Source organism: Narcine bancroftii, chromosome 8 (assembly GCF_036971445.1).
Source record: "Narcine bancroftii isolate sNarBan1 chromosome 8, sNarBan1.hap1, whole genome shotgun sequence".
NCBI classification, from domain to species: Eukaryota; Metazoa; Chordata; class Chondrichthyes; order Torpediniformes; family Narcinidae; genus Narcine; species Narcine bancroftii.
The window spans coordinates 91,118,682-91,137,982 of record NC_091476.1 but is presented as its reverse complement, the minus strand read 5'-3'; the positions used below and the strand labels follow the sequence as shown (position 1 = coordinate 91,137,982).

At 44.2% G+C, this 19,301-nt stretch overlaps 1 protein-coding gene across 4 annotated transcripts in view; it reads right to left on the bottom strand.

The window, feature by feature from the left end:
- Positions 1-13,735, bottom strand: part of pknox2 (pbx/knotted 1 homeobox 2) — a 542,571-nt gene extending 528,836 nt beyond the window's left edge. For 2 of the 4 annotated variants that reach the window (XM_069894489.1, XM_069894488.1), the window contains exon 1: positions 13,670-13,728. The gene's annotated coding sequence lies outside the window, so the exon portion shown is untranslated. Of the gene's footprint in view, positions 1-13,669 lie in introns of all 4 variants that reach the window. The other 2 variants (XM_069894493.1, XM_069894491.1) reach the window with 2 other exon arrangements.
- Positions 13,736-19,301: the final 5,566 nt, after the last annotated feature.

Genomic DNA, 19,301 nt, shown 5'->3' with positions numbered 1-19,301 from the left:
GTGGCCGACCAGTTTATGCAGGCCATGCCACGTGAATCTATCTGCGACCAGATGAGTGGTCGGCCAGATGGATGGTGGGCCAACCCATGCAGCATGTCAAAGACGCAACGCCGATGAGCCTAGGTCGACCGGTGACATGTCACAGAGAAATGTGGCTTTGGATGGCCCAAAATGCACATCTTCCAGCTGTAGCCCTGAGAGTGCAGTGCAGTAGGATGGTATCTCGCTGTCCTGCCACTGGGCCGCTGCAAGCGTCGTATAGTCAATTCCATGAAACAGTGAGAGCACAGAAAAGATGGACGAATGGGACAGATCATCAGCCACGAGGTTATTCTTGCCAAAATTGTGCTCAATAGCCATCGTGTAAGAGAGGTGACGCTGCTGCTTTGCTGACCACAGGTCCGACTCCTTGGTGAAGGCAAATGTGAGGGGCTTGTGATCGGTGAAAATTGTGATATCCCATCCTTTGGAGAAATAGCAGAAATTACCTATGCTAGGTAGAAGGCTAGCAACTCCCTGTCAAACACACTACACTTCTACTCCGAGGATTGCAGGTGTCTGCTGAAGAAAGCGAACAGTCTCCAATGTCAATCAATCAGCTGCTCCAAGATGCCGGCAATGGCCGTGTTGCATGCGTCATCTGTGAGGGCAGTGGGCACATCAACGCGCGGATGCACGAGAAGGGTGGCGTTGGCCAGAGTGTCTTTGGCCTGGTCGGAAGTTGCCATAGACTCCATGTTTCAGCTGAGTCCTTTGGTCTGACCAGACAGAGCTTGAAAATATTATCCTGGAAGATGACAGCAGGAAATGATTGTAAAAGTTGACCATCCCAACGAACTCTTGCAAACCTTTGACCGTAGTTGCTTGGAAAACTTACAAATGGCCTCAACCTTTCATAGAAGAGGGACTGCACCTTTTTAATCGATGCAGTGCCCAATGAAATCGATGGGTGTCAGGCCGAACTGATTTTTCGCTGGGTTAATGACTAGGCCGTAATTGTTCTGGCACTGGCAGAGCAGACTCAGGTGTGTTAGGTGCTGCTGTCACGAACGACTCGCAATGAGGATGTCATCTAGATAGATAAACACAAAATCCTGACTGCACCCCACCAAGTCTATGAGTCTCTGGAAAGGCTGCACTGCATTTTTGAGGCCAAATGGCTTGCAGCAGAACTTGAAAAAGTCGAACAGAATGATGAGGGACGTCGCTGGGGTGCATGGGGTTCTGGTGGTACTCCTGGAGTAGATCTATTTTTGAGAAGATCCTCGCTCCATGTAGAATGGCCGTGAAGTCCTGGATGTGGGGAACTGTGTACTGGTCAGCTATCGTGCTATCACTGAGCCGATGGTAATTCCCACAAAGTCTCCATCCCTCAGAAGACTTCGGCACCATGTGTAGATGAGAGGCTCATGGACTGTTCAAGCACCAAATGATTCCCATCTCCTTCATCTTTCTGAATTCTTCCTTGGCGAGCCAGCTTATCGAGAGGAAGCCTAGATACCTAAGCGTGTAGCAGTGGTCTCTACGTGAGGATATGGGGCTGGACGCTACTTTTCAGAACCGCACTGGAGAACTGTGTCATTATAATGGCCAGGAATCCTGCCAGGATTCTGACAAACTCATTGCCCAATAAGGTTACCGAGTTGAGGTGGGGGAGGAGTGGGAACTTGGCTTCTCGAAAGGTGGGTGGGGTGGGAACTTGGCTTCTCGAAAAGTTGGGGGGGGGGGTGGGATCCTGGCTTCTCAAAAGGTGAAGGACTGGAAGGTCCTGGAATTAAACAGACAGTGCCCTTTCAGGTCTACCAGGAGGCAGTAGGCTTGAAGGAAGTCTGCACCCAGTAGGGCCTTAGACGCGTCAGCCAAAGTGAAGGTCCGGGTAAAACGGCAGGAGTCGAACTCGAGTGGGATGGTCCGCACCCTGTACGTGCGCATGCTGGTATCGTTGGGACCCTCCTGACTTCCTGGCGCAGGGTCTCAGTTCGAGGGGGGCACGACGCTGAAATCCGCCCATGTCCACGAGGAAGCGCCACCCCGAGTGCCGGTTGCTTAGATAAAGGAGGTTGTCTTGGACGTCAATGGCAGCAAGGTGGACAGCAGCGGTGGGCTTCAGAACCACATTTCTGATGTTAGCAACACCACCGCTCCAAGTTTGAGTCTCCACGTGCTGCGGCTGTCACCGGCCTCCTCGGTGGAGTGGGAGAGAGACGCTGGGGATGACACAGCAACTAGGTTAATGGATGCCCCGTCATATTGCTTGGTGTGCCACAGAACATCCACATGGGCTGCTAATTTGCATGGGTCGCTGAAGTCACCGTCAGCGAGTAGGCAGATGTTTTCCGGCATCTGTTCGAGAAATATCTGTTCGAACAGTACGCAGAGCCCGTGTCCATCCATTAACGCCAGCATATCATTCATAAGGGCAGACCATGTGCGGTTGCCCAGGCCATCCATGTGGAGCAGCTGTGCCACTCGTTCACAGCGGGAAAGGCAGAAGGTGCAGATAAGGGTGCGTTAATTGCCACATACCTCCTGGCAGCTGGTACAAGAAGTCGATGTTTCATCCAGCCGTCTCCTGGTCAAGCGAACTGACCACGTAGTAACATCTGGTGGAGTCTGCAATGATCTGCCTGACCTAAAACTGGGCCTCAGCCTGTTCAAACCAGACTAGTGGCTGTGAGGTCCAAAAGGTCGGCAGCTTCAGCGAGACTGCATTCTGTGTGCTCGTGTTGTTCATCGTGGGGTTCAAAATGCTGTTTTGGAACATCAGTGTCACCACTGTGGTTGGTGGGTTATGCAGCGAATTAAAGAAAAAAACCACACAGAGGCTGTGAGTGAGTTGAATCAACCAACTGACTTTACTGGAGCTCCCCGTGAGCTTATCAGCACCACCCCCATAATCATTTGCGGCCTCCTCCCCGGACCATCGTGACGTCCGCCCAGTCCGAGCCTGCACCTCCGTCACCTGGTTCATTCCGCTACAACTCTATAATTTCATTGAATATTTACCCAAAATTAAACTAATGGAATGAATACAGAATTCGTTCATTAATGAAGACCATAAAACATGAGTATGAAAAATTCCCATCTGAAAAGATGCTTCACAAGAGGTATCAACAAATTTATGCAAAGTCCATTTTTGTAAGTAACACAAGAAGCTCCTGAATTTCCCCAGTGTAAGTGTCCATTTGGAAACCTCTGCTCTGGATTTACTGGGGCACAGCAGTTAGCAGAACGCTACTACAGCGCCACCAGTTCAAATCTGGTGCTGTCTGTAACAAGGTTATGTACTTTCCTCCTGACAGCGCGAGTTTCCTCTGGGGGCGCTCCGGTTACCTCCCACATTCACAAATCATGTGCTCAGTAGGTAATTAGGTGGCACGGGCCTGTTCCCATTCTGCAAAACTATCAGTAAATATAGACAAAAACATTTCAAATTCCCTCAGAGACTCTCCTACTAACATTAGGCTCTCATGCCAGATGCAGCTCGGGAGGTAGAAACTTTTATATTTCCGAAAAAAAGAGCAAAAGATGGAAATTTTGTACAAAAAACCAAAGAGAAAAATGAATATTATAATTGAATCTTTCTCAAACAAGGAAGACATTTCTCACTGGGCTTGAAAATAATAAAAATTGTCATGTACTAAACATCACTCTGCAACCTCCTTCATCTGTACAATCACAAAGTACTTTGCTTTTAACAGCAGCTCCTGCTTCCACCTGACATCCCACTGCAACACTCAAACTTGCAGTTCCACATACCCCAAACAAAATTTCACTTCCTAATACACACACAATCTTTCCCCTCTTAAAATACAGTTTAAAACCCATCCATCTTAATAAGTTTGGTTGGTTGGTTCCTGCTTATCCTGCAAAACATCATAATTAAAATGCACCATAAATTACAAGTTATGGCAGCATATTCTACTACAAAAGTAGGTTAACAGCACAGGAAGATAAAATATCCCAATCTCTCTTTTTTTTAAATTTTTTTTTTCACACCATAAACCACATTGACCATGATACATACATTTTCCTTAAATATCCCAATCTCCAATCAATATAGGTTGAATCCTAGGAAAGATGAAAACAAGTTTCCATCGAGACGCTGTGCCACATTTAGCACATGGATAAACTGTCACTGTGTCTGAAGAATTTTTTTTTTTGTAACTTTCTTCCAGAGTAATGGGGATGAATATTTCTTGGGCTGCCATCAGGCAAATTCAGAATTTGACAAATTTGGACCAGCCGCATATCATAGGTTCCTCTTGCGAACCATACTCTGGTGTCTGTGGAATACAAAAAGGGAATTGATGTACCAGTGAGCATATTGAAGTTTGTGTTTAGGGTACAGAGATGCCAGTTCCATTTTGTCCCCCTATTATGTCAATAGAATGCAATGGAAAGTACTCCATTCACCATCGAAAGTAGACTTCATCCTCATTGCTTCAAGACAATAAAACATGGCAGAAAATCATCAAGAGAACATATGCTGACCCATTAATTTGAAGCGGCATAGACCAAAAGAGTGGTGTACATTTTCATTTAAAAACAGCTCAGTTCAGTCAAACAGAGCTCCCGTATGTATAAACACAAGTAAATGATCAGAACACGCAAGCAGTTTGTCTGATCTCAAATCCAACAGCAGCTCTAGAAAAGGTAGGCAAGACATGGTTAATCTCCAGAGCCCAACAATGACTATGAACTGCCCAACTTCGTTCTGGGAAAGGTGGGGAAGCAGTTGATATAATTTCCACCATTTTTTGGGGGTCTGAAAGTCTGCACTCTGGAAAATAAAACAAAACAGGGTGTTGATGTTTGGGCTGGACAAGAATGGGCTCCTAGGTGTAGCTCTCAAAATGAGTACCCACCAGCACTAAACTCAAATGAAGATAATCTACCAAAGAAAAGCATTGGAGAATTTTATATTTAAAAAAGTAACAATTACAGCACAGAAACAGGCCAACTTGACCCTTCTTGTCCATGCCAAGCACTTTCTCCCACCTAACCTACACTCAACCCATAATCCTCCATTCCTTTCCCATCCATATACATATCTAACTTCACCTTAAATGCTAATATCGAGCCTGCCTCCGCCATACACCCACCACTCTCTGAGTAAAGAAGTCCGTCCTCATGTTTCCTCTAAACTTTTGCCCCCCCCAACTCTCAGCTCATGTCCTCTAGTTTGTATCTCCCCCTTTCTTAAAGGAAAAAGTCTCTCCTCATCCACTCTATCTATACCACTAATTATTTTCAATACCTCAAATACCCTCTCAACCTTCTGTGCTCCAAAGAATAAAGACCCAACTTATTTAACCTTTCCCTATAGCTCAACATTCTAGTAAATCTTCTCTGCACTCTCCCCAATTTGTTGATATCTTTCCTTACTTTGGTGACCAGAAATGTACACAATACTCCAAATTTGGCCTCACCAATGCCTTGTATAATTTTAACATAACATCCCAGCTCCTATACTCAATGCTCTGATTTATAAAGGCCAATTTACCATAAGCTTTCTTCACCACCCCTATCCACATGTGACTTCACCTTCAGGGAACTATGTACCATTATTCCTAGATCCCTATGTTCTACTGCACTCTTCAATGCCCTACAACTCACCATGTATGTACTATTTTGATTAGCCCTATCAAAATGTAACACCTCACACTTATCTGCATTAAACGCCATCCACCATCTTTCAGCCCACTCTTCAAACGGGCCTAAATTTGATAGAATAACCAATAAGAACTGCAGATGCTGGAATCAAGAGTAAACAAAGAGCAGCTGCAGGGACTCAGCAGATCAGGCAGTATCCATGTAGTTAATGTTTCAGTCAGGTCTGTTTAGACCAGTGATTCTTAACAGTGGGCATATGCAACCTCCACCCCACCCCCCCCCCCCCCCCCACCCCACAACCACCCTGGGGACACAACACATTTAAGAAGGCCCATGGATTGAAATCAAAATATATTTTATGCAGTTGGTCAGAGAGAAGTACAGAACAAATCAACTAAACTCGACTGCTTCAGAGCGAAGGGGACCCATACACCGAGCAGAGTCCTTAGGGGAATCATAGCTTAAAAATGGTTGAGAAAGGCAGGTCGAGACTAACAAGTCCCAACCCAAAACCATGGCTGACTATTTCGCTCATTGATGCTGCCAAACCTACCAAGGCACTCCAGCTTCACTTTGATAGGCTGGTTGTCCCAAGGTGCTCTGACATACTTGTTCAGTTAACGGGCTCAGAACACATTACTGTTGGAGTTGTAGATAGTTCAGATTGTTGCCTTAGAAGGATGCAGGTTGGCTGAAAAGTTGTGCAGGGCAGTAGAAGGTGCAATTTAATCCAGACAAGGGAGAGGTAATGCATTTTTTAATCACGTAACATTGGCAGGGAATATAATAATGAGTGCATTGTGCTTTAATTTTGGTAGTCTATTATCAGGAGTATTTTGATTGAATAGGATTGTTTTCATGGGTTAATGACAGCTGAACTATCAGACTCTACAGCAATTTAAAACCAACATGCAATTCTGTAGACACTTCCAAAAACAGATAATGCAATCTGCAAACCATAAACAAAGCAACTTGAAATAGTGACAACAACTGAAGGCAGGAAGTTGGTCTGGATTTTGATTCCCATTTCAGAAATTCTCAAGGACACAGTAAACGGCAGAGCACTGATGTCTAGAGGGATCTTGGGGTGCAAGCCCACAGGTCTATGAAAGAAATGGCACAACTACATTGGGTGGTAAAGAATGCCCTTGGCATACTTGCCTGCATTGGACAGGGTGCTGAGTAGTAGTTAGAGCAACGCTACTACAGCGCCAGCAACCCAGGTTTGAATCGAGCGCTGTCTGTGAGGAGTTTGTATGTTTTCCCCCATGACCTGTGTGGGTCCCCACTCCCTCCAACCACAGCTCTCCCCCCCCCCCCCCCCACCGCCGAGGTGCTTGGGCTTTCTCCCACCCTCCAAAAATATACAGATTAATTGAGTGTAATTGGACAATTGAGTGTAATTGGGCAAAACATGTTCCAATGGCCGGAATTGACTTCTGCCATTATAAATAAAAAAGAAATTGAAAACATTAAAAATTATTTCAATTTTATTTGCAGCACAGGAGAAACGGATTCCATCCATTTAAACCCGTGCCAACCTAAATTAACCTACAACCCCGCACGCTTTGATTGGTGCGAGGAAAGCGAACCACCCAGAGTAAACCCACATAGACATGGGGAAAAAGTACAAACTCCTTGATTTATTAAAATCATGTGGCAGTTGAATAGCACTTTGGTCAAGCCACATTTGGCATCTAGATTTGGGTGCTGCATTACAGGAAAAATGTGAAGGCTTTGCAGAGAGGGACTGAAGAGGTTCAACATATTGCCAAGATTAGAGGGCATTAGCTACAAAGAGAAGTTTGATTGTTTTCTCCACAGCATCGGTGACCAAGAGGGGACCTGATGAAAACATGCACAATCATGAGATAGAGTGGATGGTGTTTCTCACATGGCACAAATTTCAAATACCAAAGGTGAGACAGGGCAAGTTTAATGTAGTTTTAGGAGGCAAGCTTTTTGTCCCCCAAAACACAAAGAAGTGAGCCCCTGGAATGCACAGCCTGGGGAAGTGGTGGAAGCAGGTTAAAGATTAGACAGGCACATGAACAGGCAAGGAATGCAGGGATATAGATCAGATAGAGGTAGTTTAATTAGCATCATGGCCATACAATGTCAAAATGAATAATGATGGTCTCAGATCCAAAACCCTAAAGAATATTGAATGAAGAGCTTTTATTTTGCCATTACTAACAAGGATCGATGTTTGGGATGGATAGTTGACTGGAGACTGGATTTTGGCTGCTCAAAATTTCTGAAATCAATCTGGTGGACCTCCTCCGCACCACCTCCAAGGCCAGCACAGAACTGCACACAGTCCTCCAGGTACATCCTCACCAGTACTGTGCACAGATGCAACAGAACCTCCCTGCTCTTAAATTTCATTCCTCGAGCAATGAAGGCCAACATCCCACTTCCCTTCCTGTTACACCTACAAAACAAACTTTTGTGAATCATGCACAAGTCTCTCTGCACAACAGCTTGCCCCAACATTTCACTATTTAAATTACTATTTTCCTTCTATAGAGGATAACCTCACAATAACCAACATTGTACTCCATCTGCCAGACCCTTGCCCACTCACTTTATCTGTTTTCACGTTCTGCTTTTTCAATGAATTTCTGCCAACAGCAATCCTGATGGGTTTGGTCTCCTCCAAATAATATGGTCATTGTGAGCAGTTGTGGGTCCAGCACTGATTCTTGTGGCATTACATTGATCGCCAACCAGAGAAACACTCTTCCCCCTCCCAGCTCTCTTCTATTGATTAACCCATCTATCCATATAAAATGCTATGGCAGCACCAGAGTTAGAATCTAGTGCTGGCCATATGGACACAAATGCTGGAGAAACTCAGCTGGTCAGTGTACTTTACATTGCAAAGATAAATCGCCAACATTTCAGGCTTGAGCCGTTCATCAAGGTATGAAAAATTGTTAACGGGTGCCTGAACAAAATGGTATGGGTGAGGGGAAGGGGGAGGAGCACTGTCCCACAGGCAGGAGGTAATCTCTCTTCTGGCCATCCATCCCATAGGATGATGATGGTTCCTTTAGGTCAGTTTGTGGGGTTTGAGATACCCCACTTCTCAGAAAGGAACAGCATGTGCATGAATGGATTTCAGGTGAGTAGGGGGTTGCACAGGTCCAGACCCACCCTCTCGACATTCCCTCCCAGATCCAACGGCATGGTGAGGTCCAAGGCGGATGGGGGTAGCTCTGTTGCAGTGAATGGCTAGACCAAGCTTCAATGCAAAGGATGCCCTTTCCATGCTTCACAGCACATGTTTGCTAGATGGCTGTTGACCCTACGAGAGGGTCTGCCCCCTCTCTGACAGGCAGTAGGAAATAGGTGGACAAGGGAGGGAGGGCACACCAGCAAGTAGGGGAAGAGGGATGGCTCTGTGAATGGAGCAGGAAGGGGAGAACTGGAGGAAAGAGACAAAGGGGAAGGGGAGGGAGAGAGGTGAGGAGGCAAGCAGAAACTGGAGGTCTATGTTAATGCCATCTCTCCTCCCCTGCTTGCTGGTGCACCCTCCCTCCCTTATTCACCTATTACCCCCTGCCTGTGGGACCATGCTCCTCCACCTCACCCCTACCAGTTTGTTCAGATACCTCCCGACATTTTTCCATACCTTGATGAAGGGCTCAGGCCTGAAACATTTGTTACGTATCTTTATCTTTGCTATATAAAGGACACTGTTTGACCTGCTGAGTTTGACCACAGTGTCTACAGACTTTTGTGTTTTACCACTGTCTGCGCATTCTCCCCGTGTCGGTGTGGGTTTTCTCCAGGTCCTCTGGTTTCCTCCCAGCCTCTAAAATGTACAGTGTTGTAGATTCATTTGGGCGTAATTGGGCCCCATAAGTTTCAACGGCCAGAATTAGCTTCTACGATGCTGTAAATAAAATAATGTAAAAATTTTAAATGTAATATATTACCCTTCTCCCCCTCCCCAACTCCATATGCATCTTATGGATATGTCTTTTATGCAGCACCTCATTGAACATCTCCTGGAAATCCAAGTATACAACATTCACCTTTTCCCCTTGACCCACTGTGCTTACTATAATCCTCAAAATAAAACTCCCAGTTAAACAGAACAGTTGTGTATGTTCAATAGAACAATTTCAATCCATATGTCTCTTCTTCCTTAGTAATGGCTCAGACATTTTCCCAACTAGCCTTTTGGCCATGTCTTTTTTTTTTAAAAATGGCATAACATTTTCTGTCTTCCAAACTGCTGTGGCGTGTCCAGAGTTCACCAAATGTTGGTAAATTCATCACAAACACCTCTGCTACAATTTCCAACCCTAGGATGCATTCCATCAGGACCAGGTGACGCATCTACCTTCAGGCCCTCTAGTTTGCCCAGCCCTACCTCTATAGTGATTGCATTGAGGAGCTTGCCTCCCATTGTATCCTTAACATTAATCTCTGGCATATCACCCGTGTCTTCCACTGTGAAGATCGTCACTTGTTCAAGGCCCCAGCCATTTCCACATTGCTCATCAGTAATTGTCCCTGTTCATCTTCCAAGGGAACCATGAGATTTGAAAAAAAAGCATTGGAAGTGGGGGAGGAGCAGAGGGAGGAAAGAAAGACAGGAACCAGCTGAATTGTTACAATGGACCCAATGGCCAACTGTGCTGCAACACTGCAGTTGTATTTTAAAGCGCGTGACAGAGGGCATTGTACTAAATATATTTGAAACTGAACTTTTGTGTTAGATTCTGTGCTCATTAAGCTCCAATTACTAACAGGCTCCATACAGCCACAAACAATCAGCAATTCAAATACTTTTGAATGCAGAGTTCGCAAAATAATGTAAAAAAAATGCAACACAATTACAAGTGAAATTATACATTTTAAAATGTTTCATTAGAAAGTATACCAGAAAGGTGGAAAGCAAATCTACCAGCATTTCGTTGAACAGCTGGCATTAAACAAGAACACCCCCCTCCACCCCAGGAAATACTTCTGGAATATTGTACCTCAAACTGCTTTCTGTACAACCATATTCATCCAGTTCACAATGAAAGCCAGAAGCAATTCAATCTAGGCAAGTGCTCCACCCTACCAGATGACAGCACTGCCATTTATAATCAAGGCAACATCAAAGTGCATCAGCACTGACCAGGATCATATATTTGACCGTTTCTCCTCCAGACCGGGGTGGGGGGGAAAATCACCCTGAAAGTTTACAACATAAATACTACATCATCCTTCAACTCACATGGCTTGGAACCACTCCTGAACACCCTCTATTGGAATTTATCACTAATACTCACTCAAGATCAATGTTTTTTTTTGTAAAATGTAGTCTGAACTGCACACAGCCACACATGGTCTCATGGGCTGGGTAGTGTTGATCTCCCTTGGAGCATCCTCACCCTATCACTGTATCAATTTATGGCATCCTTTACCTCTTAGATACCCTCTTGTTTCCTAAGTGCACCTTCACTACAAGATGTGGATGCTTTTAAAAAAAAACAAGATCCAGTTACACCCACAAAGTGGAAGAGATTAATGCACAAATTTCTCCAGGAACTATTAGAATGTTTTGGGACGATCAGATTCTTTCCTGCCACAATGCCATTCCCAAATCATCCACACAGTGTTGAAAACCAAATAAAATAGAAATCAAAGCCACGGACTCTTCAAACAGAATTTCTATTTTCATAGAGCTTTCAGAGGATGCCATAGAACCCTGTCTAATTTTCATTTGCTGAGACCCTTTTCAGCACAGCCTTTCCATTAGAAAGAGAGTGGCCAGCAACCCAGCACTTTATTTCTAATGGTGCGTCTTCGCCTTCTGCACACCCCCCCCCCCTCAATATTTAAATAATGTGGCTGCTCAAATGTCCACACAGTAAATTGAGGAAAACAGGTAATAAAGTTGGATCGATCACTCTCAGATTTGAAGTCAAGCCTTCTCTTCCTAACCGGCGCATTGGGCTTGGAAAGTGTTTCAAACCTTCCGACAGGCAAAATGAAAAAGAATGTTTTGCTTTCCAAATGAACAATCCCACCCCCCAACCAAAAAAAAACTCCATACTTTCAAGCCAAAATCTGAATTCATCTAAGTTAAATGCGATGCCCCCAAATTACTTCTCAGTGGTGTTTCAGTGCAAACTAGCGCTCACTCCACGGAGCCAACTCCGCCAGTTAACTTTGGCAAGAAATTATGTTCTCCTTTGTACTTGCACCTTCGTTCTTTCCAACGCGTTTTTTTTTAATGTCCAAATTATGGGATGACCCCAAAAGCAGAGTGACAGACGGAGAACACAGCTGGAATGGTCGCACTTCGAGTGAAGTGGTAGCACCCAGCAAACTTCGTTGAATGGAGCGCCAACCAGATGTTAATATACGGAGGAGGGGGTCGAGAACAAGAAGTGTGTGCTAAATATTAACTGAAAACTATTTCGTTCCCCCCCCCCCCCCCCCCAACAAAGGCATACCTGACTCCGGCACAGAATTCCACTACGGCGTTCCCCTTTACTCCCATTCCAAAGGAGTCACTGCAATCCCAGCAGAACCCCGACAGCAACATACAGATTCTCGAGAAATTAGTTCTGCCTTTAGCGAGACTGGCCCGTGGTGGACCCCTCCGCAACTGATCGGTTAATCCTCTAACCTGACTGCTCGAGGTTTGATGCACATCTATGACAGGAGACATACTGCCTGCTTAAAAGGGAAGACATTGTGAAGGGTTTTAAGTCAACAGCCGAGATCCGTTGAGCAAATTCGAGTGATGGCAAAGGGCATCACGTTAATGTTTTAAAAACCCAGAATGGTACAGATGTGAACAGATTTTGGAAATTGCATTGCCAGGGATCGCAAGAACGAAATCGGGGCTCTTCCCACATAAATAATGGTTTAAATGCATTCCACGCCGGGGAAAATAAAAGATTAATTTGATGATGCCAAATCAAACCAATCCCCGAATCCATAATGCAAAAGAAAAATCAGATAAGTCAAGATTTCATTTCCTTCCCCTCGATTTCCTTTCGTCACATTACAATAGACCAAATATGTAATCATACAAACATGTTGCAGCAGACTAACGGATTGACACTGAAAGCAAAAGAAAATCCCGAAAAGTAACATGTCCTCAATTTTCTCCTTGTCCACCAGAACAAATACACACACACAAAGTAAAAGGCAACATCTTAAATCCGGGAAAAACAAAACCTGGGGATTGCAAGCAGTTTTTTTTAAAATAAAAATCACAGCCTCAAACTCTGTTCGAAAGTATCTAGAGCACTATTTTTTTTAAAAAAACATTGCAACGCCAAACTTTCAGCGCTGACAAGAACAAATTAAATGAACTGTAACCGAGCAAGTGTCCCTTTTAATCAGTACCAGGCGCTTCTTGATACAAGAGGGGGGAGGGAAGAACCAAGAAAAGTACATCAGGTCAATAGTTGTATCAAAATAAAGGGTCAAGGTGGCGGTAAAGAGGTAGAGCAAGGGGAGCTTCTTCCTTCGGTGCGGATAGGAATCCTCCCTTTTAATATCCCAGAAAGTAGCATTTTTTTTAAAGGCAGGATAAATTACCTGGGGGGGAAAAAAAGGGTTACAGCAGAGTTCTAGCAAATAGAACATTCCTTAAAATACATCATCCATTAGTTCTCCTGCATTTTCAAGTAGAAAATGTTTAGAAGTTGAGATTCGAGCGCCTAAGTCGGTAGCTCTGTCAGAAAGCTACGGGATTCCATTAGCTCCCCGCTCAGCGTTTAACAATGCATCCACTTTCTCCACCACAAACCACCCTGCATCAACTGCGAAATCTAAGCGAGAGGACGGGAACGAGGTGGGTCGAGAGCGAAGAGGTGGAAAATGCGGAGTGGGAGCAGCAATACACGCAGTCATTGAAACATGCGTCTTTTCTTCCGGTTGGGACAATGACTGACTGAATGAAGCGGCTGCCCCCGCTTTTGCAGCCACAGTGTGCAATGTATCCGTGTGCGCCGCTGGTGCCACTGGCTTGCCCCGTGATACACTGTTGCACCGCGGTTCCTCGGTCTCCCTGTGAATGACAGCTTACCTTCATGCCAATCTTCATCAGACTGACACCGCCGCGGCGCCGCCACGCGCTCACATCGAGACATCCCCATGACGTCAACGCGCCCCGGACACGCCCCTCCACCCCGCCCCCGCGCTGCGATTGGCTGTCGGCGCGGCCTCCAATGCGCGCGGGAAGAGGATGCCGCGTGTTGATAGGTGGTGCCCCGCGGTCTGCCCCACCTCCTCGGAGTGGAGGAGGCGGGCGCGGAGGAAAGGGGGGCGGCGAACTGTGTCGTCTGGCCCATTGCTTCCCCAAGTGTAGCCACTCGGGCTACGCCTCGGTGCAAACCAGCCCGGCCTCCTGACATCCAGGCTGCGATTCGCCAGCAAGGCTGCCACTCCAGCCTCACGCTAGAGCTTCCGTTCTAAATCATTAATAGTCATAGACTAACCAAATATTTCAGATTTCATTGCTTTATCAGGTATCAAATCCAGTTGCCCTTCTATCAGGTTGAAGAAGTCAACCAATTTCTGGCTTGCACTGAACTGTCAACAAAACCTGCAGAAATCCCCTGGCTGCTCATTCTCCATATACTGGGGAGGGGAGCAGGGGGCGATTTTCCATTCCCAAAGACTGTTCTGAAAGTTCATGAGTTTCTTACTCCTGATTTCAGTTGGGTTTGAAGGCAGGACTGACCCTGGAAGGCTGGAGAATCTCAGCTGTTGTGTTCATTCAGAAAACTGAAACCACAATGGGGAAAAAAAAACACTGGAGAAACTCAGCAGTACTTTTTGTTGAATTTTTTTTTGATTTTCCAAGACTCACACAAATCCAAAACAACAATACAATCTTTCTCAACAATGATATATTATATCCAGAGTCCTTTTTTTCTCCCTGCCTACCCCTCCCATACCCTAATACCACAAGAAAAAGAAAACGAGTCCCTTTCCCAGCCGTCTCCCTTCCCTCCCATGCCCTTATACCACAAGGAAAAGATATTGTAAATTAAACAAACCTAAAAAGCCAAAAATCTTATAGTCCCCTTCAAGAAACTAAATATAAACCCGGAGTAACATAAAGTAAAATGAAAAAGATACAAAACAAGAGCACGTCATCTGCGTCATGACCCACTTCATTTATGTCAATCATTCGACGATTAGTATGGATTTTTCGATTTATCTGTGTACCTATATGTTGCAGATAAGGCTGCCGTACCCTAACAAATGTGTCATATTTCTCCTTAAATTGTACATGATTTTCTCCAAGTGAATACAACTCTGTATCTCCGTATCCTATCGTGTCATGTTTAGTTGGGAGTCGGACTTCGACATGACTGCTATACATTTCCTGGCTATCGACAAGGCAACCTTCAGAAACTGAATTTGGTATCTGGACAGTTTAAAACTCATACCAGAAGGCACAATTTCGGATCCTGTGGAAAATCCACCTTTGTGATTTTTAATAGAATGTCCTCCCAGAAGGATCTCACCTTTGTACACAGCCAGGTTGAGTGTCCACTCTTGGCTGGTTACAATCAACAAAACCTTGTCCCTCCCCAAACCTGAGCGAATACCGGCACTGCACTTGTTCCTGTAACTGGCAACATTTGAGACACAACTATGTTTTTGAAGAGACCACCAACAACAGTGGTTGACACCCAACTGATGTTCAGCTTGTATGCATAGTTTTCTGACTAATATGCAAGATCTAGATACTGTTTGCATTTATGTTTTCACATAAAGGTGAATAAAGATGATTAGAGGATGAGTTAAAGGCAAAAAAAAATCATTCTCTAGCTGACTGATACAAGTAAGACACCAATAAGGGTTTTGTATAGGTCCTTAGCTATTCATACTTTGTATTATTATCTCAGATGAAAAGAGAGAATGTAATATGCCCAAAATTAAAACAGGATGTACTGAAAATATTCAGCAGATCTGTTATCATCTATGGGGAGAGAAACAGATTTAATATTTCAGGTAGAAACAGGCCCACAGACTCAACTTGTCCATGCTGAACAACATGTCCTCCTACCCTAGTCTCATTTGCCTGCATTAGACACCCCTCCAATCCCCTCCCAGCCATGTTATTATCCAAGTGTTTTGAAAGCTCCACCACCTTAACTGGCCGCTCACTCCAAATTCCCATCACCCACAGGGTGAAGAACTATCCCCTCACTTCCCTTTTAAATCCCACCCCTCACTTTATAGTTATCCCCTTGCATGTAAGATTGTTCTACCCTAGGATACTATATCAGACCATAAAGCACTTCAGTGGGTGGTGAAAACTGCCCAACAGATAATTGGCATCCAATTGCCCACCATTGAGAGCATCTATCAGGAATGCCGTCTGGGCCAGGAGAAGAGGGTCATCAAGGATGCATCTCACCCAAACTATGGACTTCTTACTCTTCTTCCATCTGGTAGGCGCTACAGGAGCCTCAGCTCTCGAACCAGCAGGTTGAAGAAGGGCTTTTTTCCCCGAGGCTGAGACCCTGCTGAACCTTAAATCACAGCACTGAGTGATAGTGCTGTCAGTACTTTTAGAATTGTTTGCTTGCTGAATGCACTTGTTTTTATTTGAACGTAGTTATTTGTATATAGCACGATTTTTAAATTCTGGTTGGATGCCTATTGTAACTCATTGGCTTTGTATTTTACTTGGCACAATGACAATAAATTAATCTAAGTCTAATACAGGCTGTCATTATTCACCTTATCTATACTCCTCGTGATTTTACAGACCTCAGCAAGATCCCTTCTCAACCTCCTATGCTCTAATAAAAACAAGTCAAGCTCCTTCCATCCCTCATGATAACTCAATTTCCCTAATTCTTTTAACAACTTTGTAAACCAACTCTGTACCCTTTTCAACTTTATATCCTTCCTCTGTCTGATCATCCCAGCACTTGTATTCAATGCCCCAAACAGTGATGTCAGTCTCACAGGTTGGTGGGTACCCAGATTATCCTTAGAGCCCTTTTAAAGAGGAGTTGACTTTTTTATCTGTCCTTTTATTTTCATCAGTATTTTCTGGCTTTGCTTATTTTGAAATGTATTAAAAATATACTGATGATACAAAGTTAGACAGGAAAGTGAGATTTGAAGAGAAAGCAAAAAAATCTGCAAAGGAAGGTAGATAGGTTGGCAAGTGAGCTGAATATTACATGGGAGAATGAGGTTCAGCACTCTGCTAGAAGGAATAGTGAAGCAAATATTTATGAAGTGATTAACTTGCAAACATTCCTGTGCAGTGGGATCTCAGTGCATTGATTCATGAAAAATTATGAAGAGACATGAAGCTAAAGCAAACCATCAGGAAGATAAATAGTATGCTGATCTTTATTGCAAGTGGTTTGAACTATAAAAGTTTTAAAAAAAATCTTGCTGGGATTTTTCAGGGCATTGGCGTATGTTGTGCAGCTTTGGATTTCTGCACATGAAAAGGGGTCCAACTGATGTTGGAGTCAGTGCAGCATAGATTAATTAGCTTAATTCCTAAGATGCAGCATTTATCCTGATTGATTGAGGAAACTGGAGTTTAGAACCAGAAGAGGTCATCTCACTTACATAGGAGATTCTGAGAAGGAATAATGGGGTGAATGTTGACTAGTTGTTCCCTCAGGCTTGAGGCTTGGGGCATAGTTTCAGGATTCGAAAACAGCCACTTACCATTGAGATGAAGAGAAATTTCCTTGCTTAAAGGGAATCTTTGGTATTCTCTACTTCAGAGAACTGAGGGTCATCGTGGCTGATTACTTTCAGGCCTCACAATGGAAATAGATGGTAAAAGGATCTGCAAGAAAATGGATGAGGCCCAGGATCAGCCATGAACATACTGAAAATTAAGCGGGTGATAAAGGACACAGTGGCACAGTAGCTTCTTGTCCCAGAACTATCACCTTGGTCTCCTAACACATGACTCTTCTTATCCACACCTCTCCTTCAACCATGTGCAATTTCTTTTTCCACATGTCAAATTGCTTATGGCTGTCCTTCTTTGGCTTGGCTTCGCGGACGAAGATTTATGGAGGGGGTAAAAAGTCCACGTCAGCTGCAGGCTCGTTTGTGGCTGACAAGTCCGATGCGGGACAGGCAGACACGATTGCAGCGGTTGCAAGGGAAAATTGGTTGGTTGGGGTTGGGTGTTGGGTTTTTCCTCCTTTGCCTTTTGTTCGTGAGGTGGGCTCTGCGGTCTTCTTCAAAGGAGGTTGCTGCCTTATGGCTGTAGTAATAATCTAAAGGCTATAATATCCAAGATCCTGTTATTTCGTTCAGCATGCTGGACTTTAAACAAAATCTCTTGCCCACTCTTTTCTAATGTGAACAGTTTCGTTCAGCAAAATGGAAAATACTGAATATATTCTGAGAAACAGACTGTATCTAAATCTGAAATCAAAGTTAATGTTTTGGATCTGTGACCTTTCATCATAAATAGAAGTGAGAAATTGCAGAAAAGGAAGAGGGATGGAAATGGCTAAGAGATTGTCCATGAAATACTGAAGCACAAAGCGATGTTCATGCTGGTTGAGAAAGAGGAATGAAATTTATTAATGACCTGAATGAAGGAGGTGAAAATAGAAGTTAGTAATAAAAATAGACTTAAGAGAAATATTTAAAAAAAAAGCATAATGGAATCATGACACAGAAACTACTGCAGATGCTGGACACCTGAAGTAAAATAGAGATTGTTGAAAATATTCAGCTGGTCAAGCAGCATCTGAGGAAGGAAAAAAAAAAGAGTTAACATTTCAAGATATAACTTTCAATTAGAACTGACCAGTTTGGATATAAACTGGAAAGGCTGGTTTTCTAAAGTTGTTGAATTCTGTGTTGCCTTGAAAGATGTAATGTGCTAAAAAAAAAATAAAATGAGATCTGTTTCCTAAACTTACGTTGGACTATAAGAAATTGAAATAAATTCAGCAATTTCAGGAATTCACAGTTTGTATTAGATCTGTCAGTTCTGATGAAAGGCCATTGATCTCCAATATTAATTCTTGTTTTTTTTTAATGTCGACAGATGCTTCCTAACCTGATTATTTCAGCATTCTCGGTTTTATTTCCAGTTTCTTTGGCTTGGCTTCGCGGACGAAGATTTATGGAGGGGGTAAAAAGTCCACGTCAGCTGCAGGCTCGTTTGTGGCTGACAAGTCCGATGCGGGACAGGCAGACACGATTGCAGCGGTTGCAGGGGAAAATTGGTTGGTTGGGGTTGGGTGTTGGGTTTTTCCTCCTTTGCCTTTTGTCAGTGAGGTGGGCTCTGCGGTCTTCTTCAAAGGAGGTTGCTGCCCGCCAAACTGTGAGGCGCCAAGATGCACGGTTTGAGGCGATATCAGCCCACTGGCGGTGGTCAATGTGGCAGACACCAAGAGATTTCTTTAGGCAGTCCTTGTACCTTTTCTTTGGTGCACCTCTGTCACGGTGGCCAGTGGAGAGCTCGCCATAGAACACGATCTTGGGAAGGCGATGGTCCTCCATTCTGGAGACGTGACCCATCCAGCGCAGTACTATTAAATTTCTCACTGCTCCAGTACTTGTTGTTTCTCTTTCTCTTTCCTGTTTCTGTTCTTTTCCTTTCATTTATCACCATCATCTCTCTGCCATCATGTGTCATCCAAACTTCCTTTGTCTCCATCACAGGCATTCCCTTTGTTCTTTCCACTCCTCCG